At 25.1% G+C, this 12,234-nt stretch overlaps 1 protein-coding gene across 1 annotated transcript in view; it reads right to left on the bottom strand.

Moving 5' to 3' along the window:
• The window catches only part of LOC117169550 (alpha-1,6-mannosyl-glycoprotein 2-beta-N-acetylglucosaminyltransferase), a 133,931-nt gene extending 123,490 nt beyond the window's left edge, over nt 1–10,441 (bottom strand). Inside the window, exon 1 of the mRNA XM_033355972.1 lies at nt 10,294–10,441. The gene's annotated coding sequence lies outside the window, so the exon portion shown is untranslated. The remainder of the gene's footprint in view (nt 1–10,293) is intronic.
• Nucleotides 10,442–12,234: the final 1,793 nt, after the last annotated feature.

The raw sequence follows: 12,234 nt of genomic DNA, 5'->3' as shown, positions 1-12,234 counted from the left end.
ACACACACACACACACACACACACACACACACAATTGCTGCACAATGATTGCCGATATATAGCTTCGGAAAACTTCGGTATTCTTCTATTTATATCTTGATCCGAATTTGAAAGAAATTGGCGATTTTAATGTTTCGCGTGATTCTTAATTTCATGTTTTGAGTCGATTTTGAGGTTATGTTCTTCAGGTATATATAATATGGATATAATTACTATTATATATATCATTAATGTTAATATTATAATGGTAAAATATTATATTAATATTAATGACTAGCTGATTAACTTTTAATAGAAATAGTTAAAATTTCAACTAAAACAATTAGTTTTCTGCGAAAAAATCATTAAAATAAAAAGTTAACAAAGTAGTTCCACTTTCAACCAGAAAAGTTGAAAAAAATCGTTAAATTTTTTGAAATTGCTTTCAATTATTGAAATTAATTGAAAATTCCTTAGAATGTTTTGAAACATCCTAAAATATTTAAAATCCTTTAAAATCTTGTACTCAATTATTAAAATCATTAGAAAATTCTTTGGAATCTATTAAAATATCCTAAGATACATCAAATCCTCTGAAATCTCATGTTATATTACTGTAATTAAGTGAAAATTACTTGGTACTTTTTAAAATACTCTCAAATATTTCGAAACCTTCAAATTTTTTTGAAACACCTTTACACTCTTTAAAGATTTCTAAAGTACTTTGAAATTATTTTAAATAACTCTGCTAAAATTGTTAAAATTTTTTAAAATTCCTTCAAATTATAAAAATGAATTGAAAATTCATGAACATCTTCTTAAACATCCTTCAATATTTAAAATCCTTTAAAATCTTTTGAAATCTCTTGAAAATTTACAAAGCTCTTGAAAATTCCTTGGAATTTAAAAAATACCCTAAAATATTTCAAATCTTTTACAGTCCCATACTACATTCTTGAAATCAATTGAAAATTCTTTGGAATCTATTAAAATATCCTAAAATATATTAAATCTTTCAAAATCTCATATTAAATTACCTTAATCTACTGAAAATTCCTTCACATCTTTGAAAACATCCTCAAATGCTTAAAATCTTTTAAAGGATTAAACTCTTGAAAATTCCTTGTAATTCTAGAAATACCCTAAAACATTTCAAATCTTTTAAAATCTTATTCGAAATTATTGAAATCAATTGAAAATTCCTTGGAATCTGTTCAAATATGTGAAATCCTTTAAAAATTCATATTAATCTACTTTAATCAATCTAAAATTCCTTGAAATCGTTTAAAATTCCCTTCAAATTTTTTTAATCTTTTGAAATACCTAAAATATTTTTTAAATATTTCTAAGGTACTTTGGATTTTTAACATTAACATCCTCAGTTATTTAAAATTCCTAAAAATCTATTGATATTTCTCGAAAATTTTTAAAGCTCTTGAAAATTCCTTCAAATTTTAAAAGTACCCTGAAATATTTTAAATCTTTTAAAACATCCTCAAATAATTAAAATCCTTGAAAATCTTTTGAAACCTCTTGAAATTTTGTAAAACTTCAGGTTGAACTTTAGAAACGAGAAAAATTTCAAAACGTTACATACTGAAATTTTTGTAAATTAGAGTTTTGAAAATGGTATCAATAAAAATTCAAAGCTTTCGAAATTTCATATTCAAAATTTTCCAACGATGAGATGTGTATAATTTTCAACACGATGGGATTAAAGTCTTTAAAATTTGAATTGTAAACTTGAAAGTTTATTTAAAAAAAAATCAATCATAAATAAATTAAGGATGCTCAGAATTTAAAAATATGTTAAAAAAAAAAGATATATAATTTCATAATTATATACAAAAATGGTTTCAGAAATAGTTCAACTTTAACTCGAGTAGTTTCTATTAAAACATTAATTTAATATCTTAACTAATCTATTAAAATTAATATTTTTAATGCTTAAAAATTTGTCTGTACTAAAGTACTTTAGAAATCTTGAAAAAAAGGTCTGGGTATTTCAAAAGATTTTAAAGGATTTGAAAAATTTGAGAGCAATTACTTTCCGAACAAGCCAGATTTTTGATAAAAATCCTTTGAAAAGTATTAATATTTTTAAATGAATAATTTTATTGTTTGTTTTACTAAAAGCATTTGTCACATATACTAAGCTTTAAAGCCTGTATTCAAATTATGAGATTTGAGAATAAAAAGATTTCAAATCTTCAGTCCATCAAAATTGAGTGCTCGTGAAATTCGAGCCTTTAAAAGTGAAAAAAACTAGGTAATTTTATAGACAATTTTATAAATTATATGACATTCATTTTCAAACACAGATACTTTTAATATATTCTGTTTAAAATTTATAATTTTTCAACTTACAAACTTTTAAGCTTCTTAAATTTGTACATTTTTCAAATAATAAATTTAAAAATTTGTAATTCCATTGAAGAGGCGGTACATTATAAACTTTCCATTCCTTTCGAAAATACTAAAATTAGAAATATAGAAATTTAAAATCTGCTTTTTTAACTAAATTGGTAAATTTCCTACCAAGAAGATTAATTTTGGCCAAAGCAGATGAATTTTTAACAAAGTAGTTAAATCCTCAACCAAAAAAAATTAAAAATAAATAATTTTCCAACATTTGCATTTCTAAGTAAATTGATGACTGTTCTACCAAGAAAATTAATTTCCTAATAAAAAAGATGGACTTTTATCAAAATAATTCAATCCTTAACCGAAAAAGATCAATTTACAACCAGTTGAATTTTTAACGTTTACGGATTAATGATAATTCAGGAAAAATAAAGGAATTATTTTTAATGTTTCAAAACCCATTAAGTAGATTTTTAATTAAAAATTAGCATTAAAATCTTACATTAAATAAGTATATCTAAAAGGATGTCATTCCTAATGTGAATCTGTTGCAGGTGTATTTGCACGGAGCATAACACAAAACATGAAAAAAGCATGGTTCATCTCAGAGGAAATCTTTAAGCTTGAGAGGTCAGAATACGTGTCTTTTCAAGCCCGGAAAAGGCTCCTACTTTTCCTGTGTCTAAATGTAAACAGCATTGCAAATGACTTTTCTTAAAGCAAAAAAGTGATGAATGAAGCTCTACCTTTTCCGGTAAAAAATTTCCTCTGAGGGAAACATTTATTTAAAGAAAATTCTACGTTATTTGACACATCTTCTTCAATTAAAAAAATCGCTCATTATTAATATGAAAAGAGTTTTATAAAGATGAATGTAAACTATTTTATTTTATTTTATTTAAGCAGCTAAATGGATGAATGTGCTTTTGCATAAAAATTGAATGTAATTTTCTCACAGACTGTCTTATTTCGAGGGATTAAAGGGATTAAAGCGACTTAGGTTTTCGCCACGTACAAAATACGTCCAGGAGGATGAATTATTAAATGTAATTTTCGATCTAAATATTCTAAAGGCAATTTTACTCATGGTTTCGATGTGATTTCTTCAAAAAATGTCTTGTTTTTTTTTTGTAATTGAAAATTAGGCGCCTTTTTGCGCCTGTAAAATGCAACATGCCAGCTAATACTGTATGCCGGGCGACAGTCATGCGGTCCGTTTTAACCTTATTTTCCGGAAAAGAAGTTTTTTTTCTTACCATCAAAGGTACTTATAGTGTTTTCCAAATAATAAATTATGAAATAATAATAAATAAAAAAAACATATTTAGCAAATATTTATAAAATCTTTCTAAAGAATGTTGGTATGCTTATTTATGAAAAAGGTTTTTCTATAACTGTATCACTTATTGAATAAATTTATTGAATAGTATAGCCTTATGAAAGAATATTTTTCAAAAATAAACATCCCCACATGCAAGAAATAAAAAATTTCCTTATCGGCAAAATGTAGGATATATATTAAATATATATCCTACTTTTTGCAGATAGGGAGGTTTTTTGCCTTGCCATCAATATTATACTTTCAAAAAACTGTCATTATATGTTATTATTCTTTATTTTCATTATTGTATCATATAATATATTACTCTAAGCGACGGAAAATCAGCAATCCAAGATTTTATGTAACTTGTAACTAGCCGAGTGACTGCAGCCCGTCATACAGTGCAAGCGGGCGCGTTGAAATTAACAGGCGCAAAAAGACGCCACATTTTAAATAAAAAGAAAAAAAGGACAACAAGAATTTTCGAAAAAAATCGTTTCGCTCCCACGAAAAAAATTGCCTTCCTTTTATGTTGCTTGAATATTATTTAAACAATGCATTCTTATAAATCTATTTTGATTTGACGAAAACCCGAGTACCCTTATGGAAAAGCCTCCTTAAGGAAATCCATTTTAGACACTCAAAAAAATGTCCGGTTAAATCAAACAAATTCTGGTCAAATATGCCCTTACTATTTTTGCGGGTTATAGTAACCAGAATTCTCGTTAATTTAACCAGAATTCTCGTTAAATTACCCATACAATCTGGTTAATGTAACCAGATTTCTGGTCACTCTAACCATAAAAAATAGTAAGGCCATATTTAACCAGAATTCTGGTTGATTTAACAGACATTTTTTGAGTGGAAAATTCAGTAACGGTCTATTATGATTTTCCTATAATTAATTTCCCATGATTTTTTTATTTTAGAAAAATCATTACAGATAAACGTTATTAGAAAATTAGTATATAAATAAAGAATATTAAAATATTGAAGGAGTTTATGCCAAAAACAGAAAAAGAACAAACGAATGATTCGTTTACTTATTTAACGTGAGATTTTAAAAAATTCTAAGAAATTTTAAAGATTTTTAAAGATATCAAAAAGTTTCAAAAGATTCTAAAAGATTTCTTCAAATATTAAGGGACGCCCAGTGATCTCAAAGTCTTTTAAAGATTTTCCAAATATTTCAAGAAATTAAAAATTTTGTATTGTTTAAAAAAAGATCTGAAATATTTGCATGAATTTTAAGAAATTTCAAAGCATTTTTAGGGATTTTATAGAGTTTTAAATATTTCTAAAGATTTTAAGGTTTTTAAAAAAGTTTTGTAGAATTTCTAAATATTTCAAGCCATTTCGCCAGGCTTCATTAGAATTTCACGGAAATTTAAATATTTTCAAACATATCAGGAGGTTTAAATGGATTGCAAAAGATTTACAAAAATTTAGACGGATTTCCACGGATCTAAAGGCATTTAAAATGATCACGTGGGATTTATAGATATTTCAAATAATTTCGAATGATTTTATCAGTTTTCAAAAGTTTCCAAGGATTTCAAGAGATTTCAAAACATTTAAAGGGATTTTAGATAATGTTTACATTTATCAAAGATTTCAAGGGATTTCAAAGAATTTAAAAACATTTCAAAAGATGTCAAGGGATTTCTAGTCAACTTTGGAAAATAAATGATATTAAATTTCAGGATATTTCTAGCAATTCCAAACATCTGAAAGGATTTTCAGATATTTCAATAGGAATTTCATAACAATTCTAGAATTTTATTTTGATATCTTTAAGAATTTCAAAAGATTTTCAGAGTTTAACGGATTAAAAAATATAATTAGCGGCAATGAATTGAATAATTTTAATTTTAATTATGCTTCGGGTCTTTAAAATAAATTATAATTTTTTAAAGAATTCTAAAGGATTTTAAGAGACATTCAAAATTTAAGGGATTTCCAAGAATTTCGGTATTTTTCCAAAGATTTTAAGGAATCTCTAGTGGACTTTGCAAAATACATAAAATAAAATGGAAACTCAACAGATTTAAAGCAATTCCAAAGATTGCAAGTGATTTTAATTTATTTTAAGGAATTTCACAATGATCCAAAGATTTAATTTGAAATCTCCATGAATTTTGATGGATTTCAGAGTTTTTTTAGGATTTAAACTTTTTTTTAGACAACTTAGTAATTAATTTTAATTTTAATCATATTTGGGGGATTGCAAATAATTTATACTTTTATAAATAGATTTTAACGAGTTCCAATTATTTCAAGGAATTCTGCTAAATTTCAAAGGATTTCAAGAGATGTAAATGAAATTTATTGAAATTTCAATGGATTCTTTACTACTGCAGAGCTCTCGAGGGATTTTAAGGTGTGTTAAGAAATATCACAAGATTTCAAATATTTTATGAAATCTCTAACGATTGCAAGGGATTTTAAAGATTTCTAGAATTTTAAACCGTTCTTTTTTTTAAATAAATTTAATAAATAAGTTTCATTTAAATTATAATTAAGGGTTTTTAAAATTATTTATACTTTTTAAATGAATTGTTACGTTTTCCAAAGATTTCAAAGGATTGTAAGGAATTCTAAAGGATTTTAAGAGATAAACAAAATGCTAAGGGATTTCAAAGAATTTGGCAAGATTTCCAAAGATTTCAACGGATTTCTAGTGAAATTTAGAAAATAAATCAAATAAAAATTGAAGGGATTTTTAGCAATTCCAAGTATCTTACGGGATTTTAAAGAATTTTACGGAATTTTACAAATATTCAAGGATATAATTTTTAAATCTCCATGAATTTTCCTGGACCTTTTGTATATCTCTTGAAATCCTTTAGAATCCCTTAAAATCCTTTGAAATCTTTGGCCAACGTAAAAAAGCAATAAAATAAGTATAAATATTTTGGAAGTCCTCAAATATTATTAAAATTTTTATCAAATTCATCTAGAAAAAATAACATCTCTAGAAATCATTGGAATCCCTTAAAATCGTTGGATATTTAATCAAATCCTTAAAATCTTGTAAAATTCCTTGAATTACCCTCAAATCCCTTGACACCTTTAAAAAAAGTGAAAAGCAAATAAAAAATATATGCATTATTTAAAAGCCCCCAAATATAATTCAAATTGAATTTAAAGATTAATGAAATTGCTAGAAATCCCTTGAATTTTCATTTAATTTAATGTATTTTACAAAGTTCATTAAAAATCCCTTGACATCTCCGAAAAACCTACTAAATTCTTCAAAATATCTTGATATTTGGTATATAGTTGGAAATACTTTAAAATCCCTTAAAATCGGTTGAAATCTTTTGAGAAAGTAAAAATCCATTCAAAAAGAATTGTATATTATTTCAAAGCCCCCAAGTTTAATTTAAATTAAAGTTATTGATGTTACCTCATTAATTTTTTTAACTTGTTAAATCACTACACATATTTAAAATTTCTTTAAATTTCTGTGGTTTTTTAAAAATAAAATTCTATAATTTTTGAGAAATTACAAAAAATACCTCAAAATACCTTGAGACTTTTGGAATTGCTAAAAATGTCTTGATGTTTAATTTAATACAGTTTATTTTCTAAAGTTCACTAGAAATACCTGGACATCTTTGAATATCTTACCAAATTCTTTAAAATCCCTTAAAATATTTCAAAAAGTGAATATCTTCTAAGAAATCTGGAAACGTTTCGAAATCCCTTGAAATCCTTGGAAATATTTTTAATCTTCTGAAAACTGATAAAACCTTTTTATATTATTTAAAATATTTAGTAATCCCACAGAATTTTTTTCAGCGCATTTAAATCCGTGAAAGTCCATACACATTTTTAAATCCTTTGTTATCCATTAAAACCTCCTGATATTTTTGGAAATGTTGAAAATTCCTTTAAAAATTTGAACATGTTCAAAATTTTTCAGGAAATCCTTGAAATCTTTGGAATTGCTAGAAATTCTTTGACATTTAAAAATAGAACTATTGAATCTTTGTAAAATTCTTTTAAATACCTTAGAATCCCATAAAATCTTTGAAATTGCTAGAAATTCCTTAAATTTTCATTTACATTATATTATTTTGCAAAGTTCACAAAAGATTCCTTGACATTTTTGGTAGCCCTTCAAAATTCATTAAAATCACTTGACATTTTATATATCGTTTGAAATTATTAAAAAAATTTTAACAAAAAAGATGAATATTTAACGAAATAGTTGAATCGTGAACAAAGAAGGACTCATTGTTAACCATTTGCATTGTTATCCAAATAAATAATTTTTATCAAAGGAAGCAATTTTCCCACCAAAATATTTGTAAATAAAAAAAAATGAAATTTAAAAAAAAAACAGTTAATTGTCAACCAAATGTTAGCTTTTTGAACCAAATAGATGATTTTTCCTCCTAGAAATAATTTTTAATAAAGAATATCAACAAAATAGTTAAATTCTCATTTAAAAAAGGTGAACTTTTTTTCCAAAAGAGATGAATTTTCTAAGACTGTTTAATAATTAACCCGAAAGTATGAATTGTAAACCAAGCAGATTCAAGATTTTTCAAAAAAGTAGTTAAATTCTTAATCCTTTGGAATTGCTAGAAATTCATTGAATTTTTATTTAATTTAGTTTGTTTTGCTAAGTTCATTAGAAATCCCTTGACATATCTCAAAATCCTACAAAAGTCGTCAAAATCCCTTGAAATTTTGGATCTATCTTGCAATATTTTACAATTCCATAAAATCCTGAAATCTTTAAAATAACTAGATATCCCTTGAAATTTCATTTAATTTAGTTTATTTTGTAAAGTTCACTAAAAAATTCCTTGACATCTTTGAAAATCCTATAAAATTCTTTGTGATCCCTTGAAATTTTGCATATCTCTTGAAATCCTTTCGAAATGCATAAAATCCATGTAAATCTTTAAAATTTCTAGAAATCCCTTGAATTTTCAGTTAATTTGATTTATTTCACAAAGTTCACTAGAAATCCCTTGACATATTTGGAAATCCATCAACAATTTTCAAAATCCTTTAGAATTTCTAAGAATCGCTTGAAGTCTTCAAAGTTTCTAGACATTTCTTGAATTTTCATTTTATTTAATTTAGTTTGCAAAGCTTAATAGAAATCCCTTGACATTTTGGATATCTTTTGAAATTCTTCAGAATTTCTTCAAATCCCTTTAAGTAATTGGAATTACTAGAAATCCCTTGAATTTTTATTTGATTTAATTTATTTTGCAAAGTTCACTAGAAATCCCTTAACACCTTTAAAAATCTTACCAGATTCTTCAAAATCCCTTGACAGTTTGAATTTCTCTTCAAATCTTTTACAATTTTTAAAATCCCTTAAAATATTTGCAATGGCTAGAAATTCCTGAAATTTTAGTTTAGTTTAATGTTTTTGCAAAAGTCACTAGGAATCCCTTGAAACCTTTGAAAATCCTACCAAATTCTTTAAAATCCGTCAACATTTTGTAAAAGAGAACGTAAAAATGAATTTAAAAAAGGATAAATTATTTTTGAATCCCGAAAGTATAATTTAAATTAAATTTATTCAATTTAGCTCATTAATTTGTTGTAAAGATCTGTTGAATTCCTAGAAAGCTTTTAAATATCTTAAAATCCTTACAGATTTCCAAATAAAATCCTGGAATTTAAAAAAATTCTTTTAATACTTTAAAACCCCTTGAAATCGTTGGAATTGCTAGCAATGCCTGCAATTTTCGTTTAATTTATTTTTATTTTGCAAAGTTTACTAGAAATCCATTGACGACTTTGAAAATCCTGCCAAATTGTTTAAACTCCCATAATATTCTGTATGTCTCTTGATATCCTTTAGAATTTCTTGAAATTCTTTGAAATCTTTATAGAACGTAATCATCCATTTCAAAAAGTATAAATAATTTTTAAAACCATAAAGTATAATTTAAATTAAATTAATTCAACTTTGCTCATTAAATTTTTTTCTTAACATCCAGTAAATTCGTAAAAAGCTTTAAAATTTCTTAAAATCCTCAGAGATTTAAAAATAAAATCTTGAACATTTTTTTAAATTTCTTTCAACGCCTTAAAACACCTTGAAATGCTGATTATCCTATAATTTGTTTATATAATTTTTGTCTATAATAAATTTGTATAATCAATTGGTCTCATGGAATATTTTGCAATCTTTTGCAATACCACGCAATTTTGAAATCTTGCAATCTTGCAATCTAGTGTTCAACAAAATCCTAGTAATTAAACCCTTTTGAAAAACATTAAAAAACCTGCGTTTGTCCAATAAAAATTTTAACATCAAAGCTAATAATCAGTCATTTCTTAGTGTGAATGTTTGATAAATAATTTGTTTTTAACGAAGCAAGGCCATGCATCTTATTTTATAATACAAACGCATTTTTATTTAAATGTTCCATTCGTATTTGTGTAATTAAATAATTAGCCTTTCATCTTCTAAAATAATATCAAAGTAGACCTTTTAAACGTGCTAAAATTGGTTTCGACCTTCATTCAACGTGAAAAAAAAGTTTTCAAGCCTTGAGTGGCAATTTTAAAAGATACCGTAAGGCTCTTCAGCTCAAAGCTTTCATATCGATCGCTACCTCGTGTTTTTCATTACTTTCAAAGTTACTTACGCAAAACCACCCCGGAGAGTCCGAAGCCGGATTCTCCTTGCCTTCTTCCAAATCCATGAATCGATCACATTATTTTTAATTTCGAAGAAAATTTATCACTAAGAGTCCGTAAACAAAAATTCATCGTGCGCGAAATAACAATCTCGGATTGGGTACTGTCGACGATACGCCGTACATCAAACTACCCCTTTGGAATGACTCCACCCTTCATAAATGAGACTACTGTTGCCATCTCTTGGCTGTTGTTTGAAGCTTCATGTTTTTCTTTCTTTAAGTTATTTAAAAAATTTTATAATTATTAATGAAAAGCAGTTTCATAATCGAAAAATAAATCATGAACTTGCTAAGCTTTGTTTAAATTTATTAGAGATTGTTGATACAATTTTTTTTTTATACAATTTTTGATACAATGATACAATTTTTCGAATTTTCTACCAAGAAGATTAATTTTCTAAAAAAAGACTAATTTTCAACAAAATAATTCTATAATTACCCAAATAAGATTCATTTTTCATCAGTTGCATATTCAACGAAAAAAGATAAAGTTGTTTTCCAAAAGAGAGGAATTTTTTACAAAATATTTTAGTTTTTTATCACGAAAATATTTTTAAAATATTTTTTTTTTAAAGGCGAAGTTCAACAAAATATTTCAATCCTTTAATCTAAATAGAATAATTTGAAACCCGTTGCATTCTTAATTGAAAAATAATTATTGAATTTTCAACCAGAAAAATTAATTTTCTGAAAAAAAGAGTAATTTTCCACAAACCAGTTAGACCCTTATACAGAAAAAAATGAAATTTTTCTCAAAGAGGAGAAATGTAGTAAAACTGTCTAATTTGAAACGTGAAAATATGAATTTTCAACAAAAAAGTAACTTTTCAACGAAGTATTTGCATTTTCAATAAAACAGATGAATTTACAATCAGAAAGATTAATGTTCTGACAAAAAAGGATAGATAGAATTCTTTTTTTAAAGACGAATTTAAACAAAATAATTCATTCCACAATCAAAAAAGATTAATATTCAACCAGTCGCATGTTTAACTAAAAAACCTAAAATTTATTCTGAAAGTGACGAATTTTCTACAAAAAAATTAAATTGTTCAACACGACAATGTGCATTATCAATAAAATGTATGAACTTCTGTCAAGAAGATTTATTTTATTTTTCAGATGAATTTTAACAAAATAAATCTATCCTCACTCTAAAAAGATTAATTTTCAAGCAGTCGCATTCTTAATAAAAAAATATGAAATTTTTTCTAAAAGAGATGAATTTTCTAGAAAAAGATTAATTTTTTCTACCCAAAAATATGAATTTTCAAACAAAAAGTTAAATTTCATCCAAATAGATGAATTTTCAACCAGACAAACAATCAATTTTCCACCAAATAGTTAAATCCTCATCTAAAAAGCCTGAAATTTTGTTCGAAGATAGAAAAAAATTTTAAAACTGTTTAATTTTCAAGGCGAAAATTTTTCTCCCAAAATTAATTTTCTACCAAAAAAGGCGAATTTTTCACAAGATAGTTAAATCCTTTACCGAAAAAGAGAAATTTTTCACCAGTTGATTTTTACCAATGAAGATAAAAAAATTCCAAAAAAACTTTGTAAAACAATAGGAAATTTTTTCCAAGACACTAATTTTTTATAAAACATCAAAATCTTTGATTAAAAAATATGAATTTTCCACAAAATAGTAATTTTAAACCAATTCTTGTATTTTTAACTCAATTGATAAATTTACTACCATAAAAGACGATTTTTTAACAAAATAGTTACATTGTTGAACAAAAAACAATGAATTTTTAACTAAAATAATCAATCTTTAAACAAATAAAAAAATTAATTTTCAACAAATTAGTTCAATGTTTAACCAATAAGTTGAATTTTCAACCGAAAGCACAAGAAGATAGTTTAATCTTAAAACGACACAGA

The sequence above is a fragment of the Belonocnema kinseyi genome, chromosome 3 (genome assembly GCF_010883055.1).
Source record: "Belonocnema kinseyi isolate 2016_QV_RU_SX_M_011 chromosome 3, B_treatae_v1, whole genome shotgun sequence".
Lineage (NCBI taxonomy): Eukaryota > Metazoa > Arthropoda > Insecta > Hymenoptera > Cynipidae > Belonocnema > Belonocnema kinseyi.
Note: the sequence above shows the minus strand (reverse complement) of the source record. Positions and strands in the feature narration are given on the sequence as shown.